General features: G+C 43.2%; 1 protein-coding gene and 4 non-coding genes across 5 annotated transcripts in view; 3 read left to right on the top strand and 2 right to left on the bottom strand.

Moving 5' to 3' along the window:
• LOC117997523 (histone H2B type 1-C/E/F/G/I) overlaps positions 1 to 18,689 on the bottom strand; it is an 881,166-nt gene that overhangs the window by 192,239 nt on the left and 670,238 nt on the right. The gene's annotated exons all lie outside the window — the stretch shown is intronic.
• Positions 3,804 to 3,875, top strand: TRNAQ-CUG. The gene has a single exon. It is a non-coding gene; the product is annotated as a tRNA-Gln (tRNA).
• TRNAS-UGA lies at positions 10,634 to 10,715 on the bottom strand. The gene has a single exon. It is a non-coding gene; the product is annotated as a tRNA-Ser (tRNA).
• Positions 13,523 to 13,604, top strand: TRNAS-AGA. The gene has a single exon. It is a non-coding gene; the product is annotated as a tRNA-Ser (tRNA).
• TRNAS-AGA lies at positions 18,056 to 18,137 on the top strand. Its single transcript has one exon. It is a non-coding gene; the product is annotated as a tRNA-Ser (tRNA).

Raw genomic sequence — 18,689 nt, 5'->3', positions numbered from 1 at the left:
GGGACTCGATCCAGGGACTCGATCCAGGGACTCGATCCAGGGACTCGATCCAGGGACTCGATCCAGGGACTCGATCCAGGGACTCGATCCCAGGACTCCAGGATCATGACCTGAGCCGAAGGCAGTCGCTTAACCAACTGAGCCACCCAGGCACCCCTCAAAATAGTTCTTAATTTCAATTGTGACCTCTCCTATGAACCATAAATTATTTAGAAGCATATTTATTAATTTTGTAAACAAAGATAAATTTGCATTTTCGTGTTTGATTTCTGGCATGATTTTATTGCTGTATCCAACCCTGTTATACTTTTGGAGCCTTGGTTTGTGGGCTGGTAAAATGTCAAATTGGAGATAATTTCATCTGTGTTTGGAAAAGGTTTGCATCCTGAAGTCAGTATGTGCACTGTTCTTTCTATATGTATATGGATTGCATTATTTGGTTTTATGGTTATTTTTCCATTTATCTTTTCTTTTTATTTTATTTTATTTATTTGACAGAGAGAGACACAGCGAGAGAGGGAACACAAGCAGAGGGAGTAGGAGAGGGAGAAGCAGGCTTCCCACCAAGCAGGGAGTCTGATGCGGGGCTCCATCCCAGGACCCTGGGATCATGACCTGAGCCGAAGGCAGACGCTTAACGACTGAGCCATCCAGGCACCCCTTCATTTATGTTTTCTATCAGTTTTTCAGAGAGGTATATTGTGTGAAAATGTCCCACTATGATTGCGGTTTTATCTGTGTCTCTTTTTACTTCCATCACTACCTGGAATTTTTTTCTCCATTTCTTAATCTTCCAGAAGCAAGACATTCTGGATAAAGCACGGTTTATGTAACAGCTATGAATTGGAGCTACAAGGTGTTACCTCCAATTGAACAATTGCAACAAGAAAGCCTAGACAAAAAATGTGTTTAACTTATACAAGCTTTAGCATATCTGTTGAGACTTTAGAGAAGTCTTGTTACTTAGAAAAACTTCTACATGTTTCCTTCCTCAAAAGAAATGAGGAAAATGTAATTCAAGTATAATTGTTCTCATGGGAAACTCAAGATTAAGGTTGAAGAGAAGTTGCAGTAGAAATTCAGATTTTCCTTCCTCTGCTTAAAATGAGCCTGGTTCTACCCCCAGGGCCTGACCCAGATTTGTCTCACTCTGGGTAGGAGACAATCAGAACTGGTTTGACCAGAATCTCAGCTTCAGACATGGGTGTGTCTTTCCCTCAGAACACACAGTGTTGAGGTTAAGGAGTCATGCAACCTGAACTTAAGGAGGCTGTTTCCTTAGCAGCTTTATCTTTGATCTTACTTGAGTGATTTCATTTAATGGTTACAAGTAGGCTACATGGTATAAAGGAAAAACCTAAATGCAGGGAATTCTTAGTCTAGGGTGCAGTCTTCAATAATTTTGTGAATTCCCTGGAATGGTTTCCCTCTCACTGGCCATGAGGTCCAACAAATTCTTTTTGACTAGTACAAGCAGCTTCTCTAGAAGGACTCAACACCTCTTTCCCCCCGGATAACCAGTGCTCACCAGTATATTAAGGATGGAAGCCCATTTGGAAGCTCTTGTGCTCAGTGGCTATGCCCTTGTTCGTCTATTATGTTCACAGCCCATATGGCTGCATCCAGTACAACTAAACTGATTGTGGTGAGCATAGAGCCTTGTTGAAACCCTAATTCTAAGTCCATTATGGAACTTAACTCTTCATCTTCCTGTTTACATCTTACCACCTTGTTGCCGCCCAAGATAAACCACTCCACCTTTTTTTTTTTCCTTAAGATTTTATTCATTTATTTCAGAGAGAGCGTAAGCCGTAAGCGGGGTTGGGGAGGAGAGGCAGAGGGAGAAGCAGAATCCCCGCCAAGGACCCTGGGATCCTGACCTGAACCAAAGGCAGACACTTAACTGACTGAGCCACCCAGGTATCCCACCACTCCACCTTTTATAATCAGGATCATATGCTGAACTCATATTGAGCATTTTCTACATGGAAGATCATGGACAAGCACTCTGTGCAGAGTAGCATTATCAATTCTTGTGTAAACCCACATTTCCCAGTTTTATTTGTATTTTAGCTTTCCATCTTATCCGTGCCATTAGAGTGCCAGTTACAAGCACTTCATCCAACCTATCCCTGGTGAACTTTCTTCGTGTCTGCGTTTAGGGAGCTTCCTTCCTGGTAGATGCTGATCTCCATGAGGACAGGAATCGTGCCCTTGTCTTGCTTACCTTTCCAGACTCTAGCACCTTGCACAGCACCTGACCTTCCCCAGGAATTCAATAAAACTAGTTAAATGGTTGTGTAGAAGGCACTAATCTAATGACTTTTTTCTATAATAAGAAGTTTAAAAAATATATTTCGCTGTTTAAATCTTTTTGTTTGTTTGGTTGGTTCAGTTCTAATTTCTTCTTTATCCAATTCCTTATTCCTGCTTTTCAGATGTATACATATATAGCCCTAGACCAAGAAGTGACTTTTCAGGGGACACTGGCTGTCCCCAAGCCTGAGATGATAATGGCTTACTCACTAAAGGAGGAGAGGTTTCAGCTCAGTATTTTGCAAGCTCTAGTTCCACATTCCCTTTAAAATTATTTTTCTGTGGCAATGTTTTTGCACTTGTTCTTGTGAGTTACAGGGTAACACCGTCTTCCCGTGCTGGAGATCGCTCGCATTTGTGTGGGTGAGCGGAATCCAGGTTTTGGGACAAGGTCCTGGCCCGATAAAGGTTTTCCTTGGGATTGGTGTTTTGCATGGCGTGGATGTTTTGCAAGTTCCTCGTGTTTTGTTTTTTTAATCACTGAGACCACTGGAAAGAGAGGTGGACTGCCTTTGGGATCTTGTTCAGCCCAGTTCTTAGGGGACTTGCGTGCGGCCACCTTCCTCGGGATGGCGGGCGCAGCGCGGTGCGCGACACGCAGACCAGGTTTCTGTCGTAGGACACCTACTGCTATCCTTGTATGAGAAGTCGTTCTGCGGTCGTGGGACGCGCTGGGAAGGCAGCCTGCACCCCCGGAGTCTCACCAACACAGTTCCGTGCCCAGAACCCTGTTCTTGGGCAAAGAGCGAGGAGGGGTGGGGGGTGGGGGGGCAGAGGGAGAAAAAGTCTCTGCGGCGCAGCAGTGAAGAACATTTCAGGGTACAATTTGGCAGCCTTCCCTGGGCACCTTCCTCACGAGGAAGGCGAGTGTGACCACAGGTCTAGATGGTGACCTGCAGCGTGTCCCACACGCCCCTTACCCATCGCGACACGTTCTGTCTTTCTCTGCAAGCACAACCTGCCCCAGGTCCTCTTGCAAGTTGCCTTCCGTGACTGCCAGAAAGGGACACGTTAAAGTTTGTTTTCCTCGAAGCAATATACCTGATAATTAAATAAAGTGTGTGGGCGAAAATACCACCTGGCTGAAAGTGAGCAGAACTGCAGAGAGCAGATACGAAATTTCCAAGCCTGTTCCCTGTTTACATAAGGACTCACCATATCTTCACCCAGTGTCTGAGCCTTAAATCATACAGTGGATACGAGACGTTCAGTCCAGTACTTCTCTGTATAACAAGGGCTCACTCTTTTCCTTAATGAAGAAAGCAAGGACTGGGACCACTAAGTGCCTGAGTTGGGGGTGGGGGACTTTATGGGTTCATGTGGGTGGCAAAAGATAAGGTAAAAATAAAATCTCCTAGGGTTTTTATCAAAAGACTGTCGTGCGTGGACATGAACTAAGAATTCTGACTCATAAACTCAACTAAATGTTTTCAGTAGAGTTTCGGAAACTCATCATAGACAATTGTGCGGGTTGTCCCCTCATGTGGGGTTCCATGGTGTAATGGTTAGCACTCTGGACTCTGAATCCAGCGATCCGAGTTCAAGTCTCGGTGGAACCTGCTATGTGTTTTGATCTCATTTTGGGTTTTTCCTGGGAAAGGGCTGTTCATCTAAATGACCAAAGTCAATTTTGCCCCTGGTGTCTCCTGTGAGTTTCTGCAAGTCCTGACACGTCTGAATTTGGGTGAGGAAGAAGGAATAGAATTTCATTCTGGCTTTACAGAGCTTATTTTGTAAGGAAGAAAAGAAGTAACAAAAGTAAATGCAGTAGGGAAACAGCAAAAGCCCTGCACTCTGCAGCGACTGGAAAACCAACTCAAGAGCAACAATCCACTTATATGACATTCATTTTCTGTGCACATTAGAATGAATGTTTTAGATATTTCAAACATGGGAAATAAATAATTCTATTGGTATTGGAGAATATACATACAGCTAATAGCAAATTTCTCTTCTACCCTGGCATCTAGCTGCAGTTTCTGCCCCCTCCTCGCCCCCTATGGCCACTGAACCCAGTTTATATATATAAAATACAGGCACTACACACACACAAACCAAATGTGCTTAAATTGGGTGACTCTAAGTACATGGGCATATAAGACTCATTTTTTTGCATTTCAAAAATATCTACATATTTAACCTATATTGAAGTAAAAATTAAGGGGAAATCCACAATATTTTCACTGCAATGTTCATCTGGTCATTGTGCCACTGATAGAATACCAAACAACCCTCTTTCTCATCAAAAATTAGTAATTACTGCTGTTTCTTTGCTAATTACATTATTTGTAGAAGTTTCCTTTTTTCATTTGCTCTTCTACTATTTTGCATAGGCCTTTAATTTTTTTTTAAATTTTAGTATAGTATTTGTTTTAGATGAAGTGAGTCTGTTTTTCTCCTGGCTTTGAAATTTGCAGACATTTCACTAAGGGCTGGGAAGATTCCATCCCAACAAATGGTCTCATTATGATTCCAGATGTGTATGAGATTGTTATTAGGCAATTTTGTTTTCCCTCACAACCAACACATATCACTCACTCCAAGTGTGATCACACTGCAAATTCTCCCCCCATATGCTGGTCTTAGTCACTGTTGGCTTCTTCTCATATTGCCCCTTTGTGTAAACTGTTTAATCAAACATTTATTTCCAGATTCTCCTTCATAATAAACGAGTTGCATGAAGTTTCTGCGACTACATGTGGACACACTCCATTGTTTAAAACCAGAGATCTGTGGCTTTCTCCCTCACAGTGAGCCACTAACTGAAGAATACTGTGCACTTCTGGAGTTTTTGCAAGTACTATCCTGGGAAAATACTAATTAGGGTTTCGTTGTTACAGGATTTTTGTTTCCTTAGTGCCCGCGGTTCTTGGTCACGCCCCTTCAAAGAATAAAGAGCTAGACCAGATGAAGAGTGGTGGGCAGCTCAGCAAAGTTTATTGAGCGATAGTACAAAGCTCTTAGAGATGGAGGGACTGGAGAGGGTTGCCATTTGGGGGTTTAAATCTAAGGGTCTTTATAAGCTCTTTTGCAGAGCTCTCTTGAGCATCCTGAGTGTGGGCCCCTTGTGGATTGACTGCTAAGGTGTGCCAATCAGGGCTTTGGTCGTGCACCTGTTTACCTATCAGATTATTGTTCACATGTGGATGGTCTTTTGGGCTGACGTTTGGAGACTAACTGCCTCAGCGTGTGAGTTTGTGACCAATGTTTTAAGGTTCATTGTTTTGTTTCAGGATGTTTTGCAAAAGTCACTCCTGCAGAGGCTGTTAGACAGGATGCTATTGTGGTCTTGTCTTAAGTTGTAAAGCAGGATGGTAGTGCAGTTTTGTGTTAGCGGTCCTGGATTTTTTTGCTTTCTTGTTGGGGACCCTGGCCCTGACTACCTAAGTGTCCAATTAACTCCTAACACTATCACACCCCTTTGACCTTCAGGGTATGTGCAATCTACTCTTCATACTCATCATTCATGTATATAGATTGCTCTTCATTTGGTCAAAATTGAAGTTTGCATTATTCTCTTTTATATTCCTAGATACATGTTTTATTTTTCAGACAAAAATGCAAAAAATGTCTCAACTCTGCAACAGTAAAACCCTAAGTCTTTATTGCACACATTTTGTTATCAGAAAATTGAATACATGACTCAAAACCAGAAAATTTATTTTAATTTTTTTAAAAGATTTTATTAATTTATTTATCAGAGAGAGGACACAAGCAGGGGGAGGAGCAGGCTCCCTCTCTGAGCAAGGAGCTGAATGCAGGACTCGATCCCAGGACCCTGGGATCATGACCTGAGCCGAAGGCAGATGCTTAACTGATTGAGCCAACCAGGTATCCCCCAAACCAGAACATTTAAAGAAGATATGGTCAGTAGATATTTTCTCTACATCAAAAACTGGTCACCATGGTTGATTAAAACCCATAGCCATATGGATTAATCTGATTATTATGAAGAGGGGAGGAAGGATTGTGAAGATTCTTTTCCTTTTTGTTTTTTTCTGATTAAGCATGAGAAGACCCAGCCATATTTAAGAAGGAAGGCTTGAATGAAGTAGATGAGTGTATATCCAAAGCAAGTAGAAATGCAGTTTGCCCACAGTTATCAATCACTCATTGTATATTGCTGATGAAGCTTTCAAGTGTGATCAGGGTCCTTTTTGTAATGCTCTCCCATCAAGAGTGTTGCCATCTACAATGACGCCCTTGTAATGTCTGTTTCCCAGGACATTCTATGAGTAGATCATTTTATTGTCTGCAAACTAAAGAAGCCCTCCTGCGGGTCAGGGTACAGGGCTGATATAGGGATTTCTGGTATACAGGTTGTCCTAAAATGGAATTAATCATGCCAGTGATCTTTTATCCTCTCAAAGTTCGTACATCTCACACCATGCAAGTGGCCCTATTTGAGGTTGTTTTAATGTCCCTCGTTACCCACATATTTGATGCTAATCTGTTGTGAAATGGAACTCAAAGACTTTGGTCAAAATCAATATTCCTCATTCTTATCCCAAAAGAACTTTGATATGTTGAATTTCAATTATGAAATTAAGAAGTAAACAAGAATTTCATCACAAGAGAAGTGTTGCTACAGAGGAAGAAAGAACGGGGAAGAAAGCAACTTACAGCATCCGGAAGCTGGCCTGGCATTCAAGCCACGCCATGTGATTCTCCTACTGAGCATAATCTCACAGAATACCAACATCAGACGTGGTTCCTCTGAGACCATGGGAAAGTGAGACCAACAAGTGGCATCACAACTTTGTGGAAGCTAAGCAAAGCCCAGGTCACTGCGGCCACCCACAAAACACCAAACCTCCCTCTCACTGAAACAAGTGACTGCCACTCCTCACCAAGTATAGCTGTACCTTCACTCTAGTCTACCTCCTTATAAATAAGATCAATTGAGATACCTAGTGATAGAATAGCTCTGCTTTCTGACAGTCCTAATCCAGATCAGAACCCTGCTACTTTGGACCGTCACTCAAAGCACCCAACCAAAGCCCAAATCCTAGAATAGGTTCTTTCTAACATCCTCCTCCATAAACACCTCATGATTCCTCCAGTGTGTGTTCTCCTCACCACAGTGGATAATAAGCCCACCCTGCTCAACCACAGAGATGTTCCTGATAGTCTGGCTGGAGGCATTGACATGGTCCACATAATGTCAGAGAGTTGCAATCTGTTTTTGGAATCCAGAGCAGGCATTTGAATTAATTATGTCCCACAATTCAAAGCACGTTACCATTATTGGTCCATATACAGCTCTTTTTTTTTTTTCTTGATCGATTGATATTTCCCTTTCACAATATAACATTCTATGTCTTCGAACTCCAGTAGCAACTATTCTACTATTTACTATGTAACTTTCCCCCTCACCTCCTTCCCCCCCAGATTCTGTAACTTTTCGTTTGAATGTTTTCTTGTGAAGTATGTAGCTCTGTTTGCATGTCTTTTGTTATTTTATATGAGCAGTACAGTGTTGCACACATAGTTTTTACATTTAATTTGTAACTTCTTCTCCCTGTGTCATCCTTCAGCGTGTGCATCCACCCAGTTTAATCAATCACCAAGTCCTAGAAAAACAGATTGATTAAAAATCCCACCAGTGTAGACATGACTACACTGAACGTATTCATAGATATCTTCCTATAGACTTGTGGGATATTTAGCACGAGACAGAACAATTGGATCCTGTGATATGTTTATCCTTTATTTAATTAAATGGTACCAGATTTGCTTCCAAAGTAACTCCAGAGTTTCCAACCATCACATCGCAAGCATTGACATCCCTACAACTCTATCGATACTTTGAAATTTCTGTCATTCTAACTTTTATCCATTTAAAAGAGGTCAAATGATATATATAGATTCTTTAATTATGTCTCAAAGATTACTGTGATTTTAAACACCTGTCACAGGCGCCTGGGTGGCTCAGTTGGTTAAGCGACTGCCTTCGGCTCAGGTCATGATCCTGGAGTCCTGGGATCGAGCCCCGCATAAGACTCCCTGGGGAGTCTGCCTCTCTCTCTGACCCTCCCCCCTTTTATGCTCTCTATCTCATTCTCTCTCTCAAATAAATAAATAAATTCTTAAAAAAAAATAAATAAACACCTGTCAGATTTTTAGACTATCCCACATATAAATTAATATCTGTAAAGACCATATCTCAATTGATTGAATTTTTTACCTCTATGATGGTCTCCCTCTAATCTCTCCCACAAAGTTAACTTTAAAAGTATCTAACATAGGGCGCCTGGGTGGCTCAGTTAGTTAAGCTCAGGTCATGATCCCAGGGTCCTTGGATCCAGCCCCATGTCAGACTCCCCATCTGCTTCTCCCTCTGCCCCCCCCACTCATGTTCTCTCTTTCTCTCTCAAATATATAAGATCTTTTTTCAAAAAGTATCTAATGTTTACATTTTTGCTAGAATTTGTTTCTGCAAAGTAGATGTCAGTATTTAATTTTATTTTCCATATGGTATTTTGCTATATATCTCATTCTGCTCCTGAAATTTTCACTATTTTTTTTAGATTCATCTACATGGTTATGTGTGGATCTACTCCTTTTAAATGTTGCCTAATACTTTTTGCGGTAAATACACTTTCTTTGACACAAAATACATATGAGCTGGATGTAAAATCTTTGACTTACATTATGTTTTCCTAAGTATCTTGTAGGTGTTTTTCCCACTTCCTCATACCATTGAATATTATTCTAGAGGATGCTGTTTCCAGTATGATTCTTCCCCTTAGCAGTAAAGTGATTTCTTTAGTGACTCCCTAAATAATTATTTCTTTATCTGCAAAGTCACATAATTTTACAAGGAAATATCCAGTGTTTTCCCCTCTGTTTGTGGTCACCTTTTTTTCCCCACTGCCCCATCCTTGCCATCTCTTCTTCCTCACTTATAAGTTTGCATCCATATTTCTCTCTTCTTGACAAGCACTCGTAACCTTCTTAACCTACTATTTGTTTCTTCCAATCATTTGTGAAGCCCACAGAAACACTTTCATCCCCTGAAAGTGTATAGGAAGTAGGAAGTGGGGACAAAAGAATCTGCTCTGGGGTTTCTATGCAGAAGAATTAAGCATTAATTCTTTCTAAGAAATATGTGGGTTGATGCTTTGTAGCATTTTTAAAATCTCACTCCCTTCCAATATATATATGTGGCTTAATTCCAATTTCTCTCCGTATCTGGGGCCAAAATAGCTCTTCCCTTTCTCTCAAATCAGTCTTAGACTCTACATCCAAATCCTGTTGACTGAAAAAGTCTTTTCCAGTATCAGGCTCTGGTGTTCAGGAGCTGAAAAGGTCTACTGTGTGGGAAACTCTTTATAAACTTAAGAAACTCCTGCTCAAAAATAGGCAAACGCCATGTACTGATGAGTGATACTCCCCGTGTCAAAGGTAACAAAAGCACGAAGCACTCAGGGGCAGCAGTATTCTGTGCCAGGCTGAATCCAGAATCTTACACGGCACCACTCTCCTGGCCTTATCACCAGAGAATGAATCCAGAACAGTGAACCGACCCAGTGATGGAGGCAGATGGCGGCAGGAATCCCCAGCACAGGCAGAAGCCCACCGACAACTGTTGGGAGGGGGGCTGCGGAGCCCAAACCAAGCGACCTTTAAGCTCCATCCTCCTGCTTCCTAGTTCTGAGACTTCAATCATTTATGGTTGGATCTCTATGGACCTTGTGGTCTGTAAAATACAAATGTTGTAAAGATCTACAAATACTAAGACGTGTAAAGTCTTTGGAATGTGGTGTCGTAGTAAAGGCTTGGAAAATAGGACCTGTTATCTGTTATTTTGGGATACTAACACATCTAACCCTGAGTCTGCTAACAATTTGACAATTTTAGGAGTGTCTCCTAAGGAACTTATGAAAACCTCAGTTCATAAGCCTGTCTGGAAGTCCTCGGTCAATACCGTCTCATTGTGCAGCATTGGAAATCAACTATCATGGGGTTCCTGCTTAACTCCTATCTTCTTGGCACAAAGTGTTCAATAAAATTACCTGTTAGTGTCACTACTTTTTATGAATCTTAACCTCCCTATGAGTGGAGAGTGGTTACGGGGAGTACCAGCGTGCTATTAAAGCCCAGGGGCTGGAGTCTGTGATCTGAGGCATCTAATGAAGTCAGGTGAACTGCCCTGCGTAGCTTCCCAATTTTGAAGGGTGACTCCCGCACTTGAGAAAGTAGCGTCTTCGGACAGGGGAAGGCGTGCGCTATCCGTATCTGCAGGTGCAGGTGGAGGATACGCGTTGGGGGAACAATCTGGGTTGTGGGAACTTGGGTTGGTTCCCGGCAAAACCGTAGTCGGCAGGATTCGAACCTGCGCGGGGAGACCCCAATGGATTTCAAGTCCATCGCCTTAACCACTCGGCCACGACTACCTGCTCGCCACCGCCCCAGAGCTGGGGTGAACCACTGGGGGACGCGCGGAGTGCCGCCCGTGGTAGGTCCGGGCTCTCCGTGGAGAACGAAGGAGCGCATCTCGAGCAAATCCAGAACAGGTGGGACAGAAGACTCGAACGGCAGGTGCCCTGGGCGCTGGGGCTCGTCCCCTGCCTGCGGCCATCCGCGGACCCCACGGTCACGCCTCGTGCTAGGGAACCTGTGGAAGGCGAGCCCGGCTGAAAGTGCGCCCTGAACGACGTCGAGGTGGCAAACGCCAGCGGGAGAGGCACGGAAATGAAGGGGTCGTGGGTAATTACCTACGGAGCTAAAATCTAAATCAGGACCCTCTTCGGTGGCGTTCAACTTGTCCTTCCAAAAGGACCGTTAAAACCGCCCTGGGGCGGAGAGGGAGGCGGGGGCCTCGTTTCCGCCCCGACTGCAACAGCCGGGGCGGGGAGGTCGGGGACCCCTCAGGGACAGGAGGGGACGCGAGGTGGCTCCCCGCCGGGGAAAGGCGCGCTCCGAGCACACGCGGTCTCCAAGGCCCCGCGCTCGGCCCCGCGCAGCACAGAGAGGAGCAAAAAGGAGGTGAAAACGCGCAAATGTTGGAATAAATCTAGCCAAATTAATAGGGCCCATTCTGGGGTCAGAGACTCTCTGGTTTACCAGACTGGGATAAGGAGGGGAGCATTCGGACCAGATCCCGTTTTATGGAAGTGTCAGAAACCCTAAAACCATGGACTTCTCTCTGCACTCTAGGAACGGAAGTGCGTTCCCAGGGCATACACTAGTAGATTTAGACAGAATCTCACATACAAAAGGAATGTGACCTCCAGGGTCGAGCCCGAATATGCTCCTCTGAGAGTTAAAACTCTCTCACATCTGTTTTCCTTTAGGATAAGGTGACAGTAATGTTCCCCTCACTGTATTCTAGTCATTTTTATTTGGTCTTACTACCATGGCACTTGCTATAGACCCCCATTTAGGCTCATAAAGGGTTTGTAACACTTAACGCGGTAAATTTATTTTGAACTTTATTGTCCTTGAGCAGTTTTATCCAAATATTGTCCCCGACCAGCAGCGTGTGCACCATCGGAGGTCCCTTGAGAAATGCAAGTTCTCCGGCCGAGTTCAGATCGACAGAATCGGAACCGGGAGCATGGGAACGGGGAGATCCAGCAATTTGTTTTAGCAGGAAGCCCACCAGGGGGTTCTGATGCTCACTGAAGTTTGAGAAGTCCTCTCCTAGGGAAATATTCTTAACAAAGAAAACCGTGTATTGCACAAAAATTTTTGCATTTCTCATTGTGATGGTTTAAGTAACATATTAAAAATGGATGAATGTTTAAGTATTTTTGCTTCAAATGCCACTAAAATGAGATTTGGGAGGATTCTGTAATCGTTCTGGGAAAATGTTTATGATATAATATTCACCGACATAGTAGTATGAACATGACTTTGAAGAGGCAAACTTTTTGCATGTGAAATACTGAGAGGAAGGAAGGAATACTTCAAATGTTTCTAGTGTTGGTTTCTGGGTTGTGGAGTTACGACTTAATGTTTTTGTTTACTACAGTGTGAAGTAATCAAGTCTTATAAGTGAATAGCATAGCAGAACAATGCATTTTATTGATTTATTTAATGATGTTACCCAAGAGTTGACATTTGCTTCAAATGGTTCTTGGGTTAATGTCTGTCTTGTTCAGTGCACTCCACAGTGAAAGCACTCACCTTGAACTTGTTTCTCAAATAATCAATGTCAGTCAGCAATTGGCAAAATTAATGACAAAATTTCCACCCCTTCTTGCTTTCTGACGTTTAACTGGGTTTAAAAAAAAAATAATTTGAGGAAAGAACACTGAGATAGAGAAGTTTCATAAGTCTAACATTTGTAATATAAATCTTCATATTTTTAAGGTTTGGGGAACTGTTTTATTTGAGGTCTGTTCCATAGTTATTCCTGCATATGGATGCAGAAAAAATAAGTTTTTTTTTTTTAAAGATTTTATTTATTTATTTGACAGAGAGAGACACAGCGAGAGAGGGAACATGAGCAGGGGGAGTGGGAGAGGGAGAAGCAGGCTTCCTGCCGAGCAGGGAGCCCGATGCGGGACTCGATCCCAGGACCCCGGGATCATGACCTGAGCCGAAGGCAGACGCTTAACCGGCTGAGCCACCCAGGCGCCCCAGAAAAAAGAAGTTTTGAAATAGGTGGGACAATCTTTCAAATCAAATGGTTGTGAGTTTTCTAAAAGACTATACGGCAAGATCTTCCACTATGTGAATTAGTCAAAACTTATTTTTTTCTTTGTTTAATTTAAAATTTTTAATTTAAATTCAGTTGAGTTAACATATAGTGTCTTAATTAGTTTCAGAGGTAGAGTTTAGTGATTCATCAGTTGCCTAGAACACCCAGCGCTCATCACATCATGTGCCCTCTCTCCTTAATGCCCATCCTGCACTCACCCCGTGCCCCCACCCAACCGAAAGCTAACTTTGAAAATCGATGCTCACCTGGAGCAGGTGTTCAAATCGGCGCTCGCCTCGCGGTTCTGCCGCGAACGCCAGAGCCTGCGTCCGCCAGCCGGGGGTCTCCTGCGTCCCCGTCGGAAGCGGCCCAGCACGAAGCGGGGCTCCCGGGAGGCCTCCCGCTCCGGCCCCTCCCGCAGGCCGTCGGAGGAAGGCGTCCCTCCGCGCGGGGGAGGCAGTGCCACCTGGCCCGAGTGAGGTCCGAGGGCGCCTGGTGGGAGAGCCCGGGGCCTTCGCCGGAGGCTCCTTGGCCACCGAGCGCGCCGGCTCGCACGTAGTCGTGGCCGAGTGGTGAAGGCGATGGACTAGAAATCCATTGGGGTCTCCCCGCGCAGGTTCGAATCCTGCCGACTACGCGGCTCCGCTCTTGGGGACACCACCTCCGCTCTCCCCGCCGCCCGCCCGGGCTGCCCGGGCCTCCCCCTCCCCCGCCCGGCTCTTCAGAGCGCGTCCACCCCGCTTTTCCAATAGGCTTTTCACAAGCCCCTCCACCACCGTCCCCAAAGGGTTTCCTTTTACGCGACGAAGCGCCCACGCTTTGTGTGGCTTTCCTCTTTGCTGCCATCAGAGCCTGCTTGCCAGGCGGCCCTTCCAAACGAATGTTGGCAGAAGGGTTTGCATCTGGAATTGCACCCGTATCTGGGCTCTTCTCCGGCGCTGGACGTCCTCGCCACGCAGAAAAGGAAATTGCAGGAAATTCTGGATCAAGGGCAGGTGAAAGCCACAACTCACAGCGACGGTCGCCAAGTCTCAAATCCGCACGGGTATTGATAGCAAAGCACCACACACAACTAAAGAAATTAGGTAAGGCCATTTTCTTCGTGAAACAGGGTTGACGACGCCTCGCTGGGTTGGCTTGTCCTGGGGTCCGGGACAGTGGTGATGAGAGGGGCTAAAACCTTATATACTTTAAGAAACTTGTATATTTCCTTTGCTACATCTGTTAGTCCTTCAGAAGCAACAGAGCATCCTAAATAAAATGCTACTTATGAGGTATCTGTGACCCCCAAGTGGAAAGTGCCACCTCTAAGTGGCAATTGCAATAAACAGGGAAAGCAAAGAACTCAGAAAATTCATTAAGTTTTAAGAGAAAACGAATGTTGCCTAGCATCTGTTTCCCTTTACCGTGCTTCCTTTTTTTTTTTTTTTTAAAGGTTTTATTTATGTATTTGATGGAGTGAGAGCACAAACAGTAGAGGGAGAAGCAGGCTCCCCGCCAAGCAGGGAGCCCGATGAGGGGCTCGATCCCAGGAGCCCAGGATCATGACCTGAACCGAAGGCAGACGCTCAACCATCTGAGCACCCCAGGCTCCCCTCCTGTGCTTCCTTCTTCAACAAGAAAGGGAGAATATTACAAATGAAGGGCTTCTTCTCGGTGGAGAGCCTAGGGGGAGGGTTGAGAAGGGGTGGAAGTAGAGGCTCCAGTAGCCTCTGGTTAAAGGAGGCCCGAGTTCCAGTCCACTCTGTTGGACCTACCTGCGCCTTCCTTTCGGGTCCCAGACGCGCGCTCTGAGGAGCTCACGCCCACGAGCCCTCTGAAAAAGGTAAGACAATTCCAAGAACTGGTTTGACTAGAATCTCAGCTTCAGGCGTGGGTGCGCTTTGGCCTGGTAATTCATAAAATTGAGGTTAATGACTCACATAGACACATTTGACAGGTGATTTTTCTTTAGCAACTCTGTGTTTCATTACAGTTTAGTAGTGGTGACGCTTATTCGTTAAAATTAGGTTATGTGACATAGAGGAGATGCCGAAACGCAGACGGTTCTCAGCCTGGCGTCTGTGGTCTCCCAACAGTGTTTGTGAGTCCCCTGACGTGCTCTCTACAGTTGTCAGTTTTGTGTCGGGGCATCTCTCCATGAGAGGGTGAATAAGTGTTATTTTACACACCATGAGATTTTGAACCAAAAATAATAATTTCTTTCTTAATAACTTCATGACCACTGAATGAAAAGAAGAGTTTGCTCACTTTATTTTGTTGTTTAGGAAAACACAGAAAATGACTATGAGGAGATATGTAGGCTCCAAACAAATTCTGTCTAACTAATAATAGGTTTGCCTGACACGAGCCCAACACGTGTCTTCCCAGTGACAAAGTCACACTCACCACTACGCCAGGGAAGAAAGCTTTATTGGAAATCACGATGCTCACTGCCATGTATACTTATGATGTTCACAGACCAAAACAGGCACAAATCCACCTAAAACAAACAACTTTCCAGGACTTGCCCAGTCCATATTGCTAAAGGTATTGACAAACATATTCTTTTTTTCCCCCCTGTTATTTTACACTATCATGTTGAGAAGAAACAGGCTCTACTTTGAGGATCTAGTTCCACAAGCTGCCTCTTGTATATAAAAACACATGGACCAGCAATTTCTTCCAACCAGCATCTTCAAATCCCATTCACCTAAAAATGACAGGTTTAAATTTTATTTATGCCTTCCACTTCATCTCTGCCATTATACTTTCAGGGTTTTTTTTTTTTTTTTAATATTAACATTGTATTTTTTAAGAAATCTCTGCACACAACGTGGGGCTCAAACTCACAACCCTGAGATCAAGAGTCACACACTCTACTGACTGAGCCAGCCAGGCAAGCACACACACACTTTCAGTCTTTAGCAGTTTATTCTAACTCTTCCTGGGTGGGTTTTATTAATTGCATGTGTATAGAGTATCCCTCATAGTGGGCACAGATCACAAGAGCAGGGACATGTTCTTTGTCTTAACTTCGTGTTACTATACCCCAGTCAATAAGATTGAATTCATTCAGAAATGGAGTTTTATGACATGATGAATCATATGAAAGAGCCTCTTTAACCAAAATTGTTCCATGGTGTAATGGTTAGCGCTCTGGCCTCTGAACCCAGCCATTTGAGTTCAAAGACTCATGGTTTATTTCAGTTTGTTTTTCTGTTGTTGGGTTTGTTTGTTTGTTTGTTTGTTTGTTTTTGTCTACATGGGCTGTACTAGGCAATTTCATCCCTGACATCTCTCAGCACTTAATATGTATGTATGTCTGAGAGGCTTCAGACAGCCTCATCATGTTTCATAGGGAAGGAAAAAAGGGTCAAAAGTAAATACTTCCACTTAGAACAACATCAAAAAGAATAAAATACTCAGGAATAAGTTTAACAAAAGAAGTGCAAAACTTATATTCTGAAAACTACAGAACACTGTTGAAATAGATGAAGATAGATAATGATATCTCATATTTGTGGATTGCATCTTAACATTGTTATGATGCCTATTCTCCCCTAAATTGATCTTCCCTATCAGAACGCTAGCTGACTTATTTGTAGAAACTGATGAGGTGATTCTAAAATTCACATGGAATTTCAAGGGACCCAGAATATCCAGAACAATCTTGAAAAAAGAAGAAAAAGGAAGACTCACTTCCCAACCTCAAAACTAATTACGAGGCAGTGATAATCAAGACAGTGAGATCAATGGGATAGAACCGAGAGTCCAGAAGTAAAGCCATATGTCTACGGCGAACTGGTTTTTTTATTAGAAGTGCCAAGACTATTCAGTGGGGAAAGAAGAGTCTCTTCAACAAGTGGTGCCGGGAAAACTAGATAACCACATGCAAAAGAATGAAATTGGACCCTTACCTCACACAATTTACACAAATTAACTAAAATGGGACAAAGATATAAGGTCTAATATTATAAAACTTTTAGAAGGAACACTGGGGAAATCATGACCTCAGATTTGGCAGTGGATTCTTAGATACGACACCAAAGGCACAAGAAACAAAAAAGACTTCATCAAAATTAGACTTCATCAAGATTAAAAGCTTTTGTGCCTCAAAAGACACTATCAAGAAAATAAAAGACAACCAAAAGAATAGGAGAAAATATTTGCAAATCACATATCTGATAAGGGGCTTGCATCTAGAATTTATAAAGAACTTTTACAACTCAAGGGAGAGACAAATAACCCATTAAAAATGAGCAAAAGACAGGAATAGACAGTTCTCTAAGAAAGATGTAAAAATTGCCAATAAGCACAGGAGAAAACGCTTGCCATCATTAGTCATTTGGGAAATGCAAATCAAACCACAATGAGATACCACCTCACACCCATTAGGATAGCTTTAATGAAAATGCCATATAATAACAAGTGTTGGGGAGGATATGGAGAAACCAGAACCATCATACATTGCTGGGGGGAATGAAAATGGTGCATTCATGTTGGAAAACAGTCTGGCAGTTCTTCAAAAGATTAAACACAGACTTACTGTATGATCCAGCAATTCCAGGTGTATAAAAAGGATAAAGAAAAACACATAAATAAATAATAATGATAGTAAAACTCAAGTTATTTTGAAGTATATACAGTGAAAACTAAAACCTCTCTGCAATCCACGAGCTCAGCTCTTCAATTTCTATCAACACCAGCAACTTGAAGTCAGGTCTGGTAGAACCTTCCAGAGTTACAATGTAAGCATGTCCATTACCTTTTCACTCTAGTTTTTAAAAATCATACCTATTACATGTAACCCTGCTGTGACTGTTAAAGCTTGTTCCAGCTGTGGGTTGTATCTCATGAATCCATCAGAGGATGGTGGAGCAGGAAGCTGATCTCATTCCAACGACCCATCAGAATAAGGAGTCCTTCCAGTTCTGAGGATAGAGTGTTAATTGCCAATATGGTGCAGCAACAACATGATTGTCATCCAAATGACATTAAAGAAGAGGAAAGATAGACCACAAATACACTTTCTGGTACGCAATTTGATCCTATAGAGAGCTAAGGTACAGTAAGGCTATTTACTTTATCAAGGGCAGGTTCCCCTGTGTAGTCGTGGCCGAGTGGTTAAGGCGATGGACTAGAAATCCATTGGGGTCTCCCCGCGCAGGTTCGAATCCTGCCGACTACGGGTACTTTTGACATCTTGTAGGTTACTTTGAAATCCTGCATAGCTGCACAGTCCAAAGAAACCTGAGTTGTACCTGACCTGTAAGCAATGCATCCTCATTTACTGAGCTTCCCTGTTTTGGTCTTGGGATTAATTGGCCAGTGACGGAGTCTCTGTCTGGCCAGAAAAAAGAAACCATAATTACCGTATTATCTAGTAGGTTTGAACAGAGTCCCAATGTTTTCTTTTCTCCCAAAAAGAGTCCAAATTTCAGAGATACCGTGGTGTTTCCTGCAATCAAAATCCTGCTTGAAGGCAACTCTTTCAAAAAGAATAAAAGTTAGTGGGAATGCTTGCTTCTCCACCAGACTTACCTTTTCAGCAATTTCCTTTCTCTCATCCCAACTGTATCCTTAATATCTCCCAATCCGCTCATATTTTCATCTATCTGTGTGAGGCCGATCTGGAATTTCATGCTTGCTTAACACAACCCCAGCCTGTTTCTGGGCTAAGGAAGTGAAGAAGTGCCAGAAATAAATGCTATCCGAACACAGTAAAATCATTTGCTTGCAT

Source organism: Mirounga leonina, unplaced genomic scaffold (assembly GCF_011800145.1).
Source record: "Mirounga leonina isolate KUSES-001 unplaced genomic scaffold, KU_Mleo_1.0 Mir_366, whole genome shotgun sequence".
NCBI classification, from domain to species: domain Eukaryota; kingdom Metazoa; phylum Chordata; class Mammalia; order Carnivora; family Phocidae; genus Mirounga; species Mirounga leonina.
Note: the sequence above shows the minus strand (reverse complement) of the source record. Positions and strands in the feature narration are given on the sequence as shown.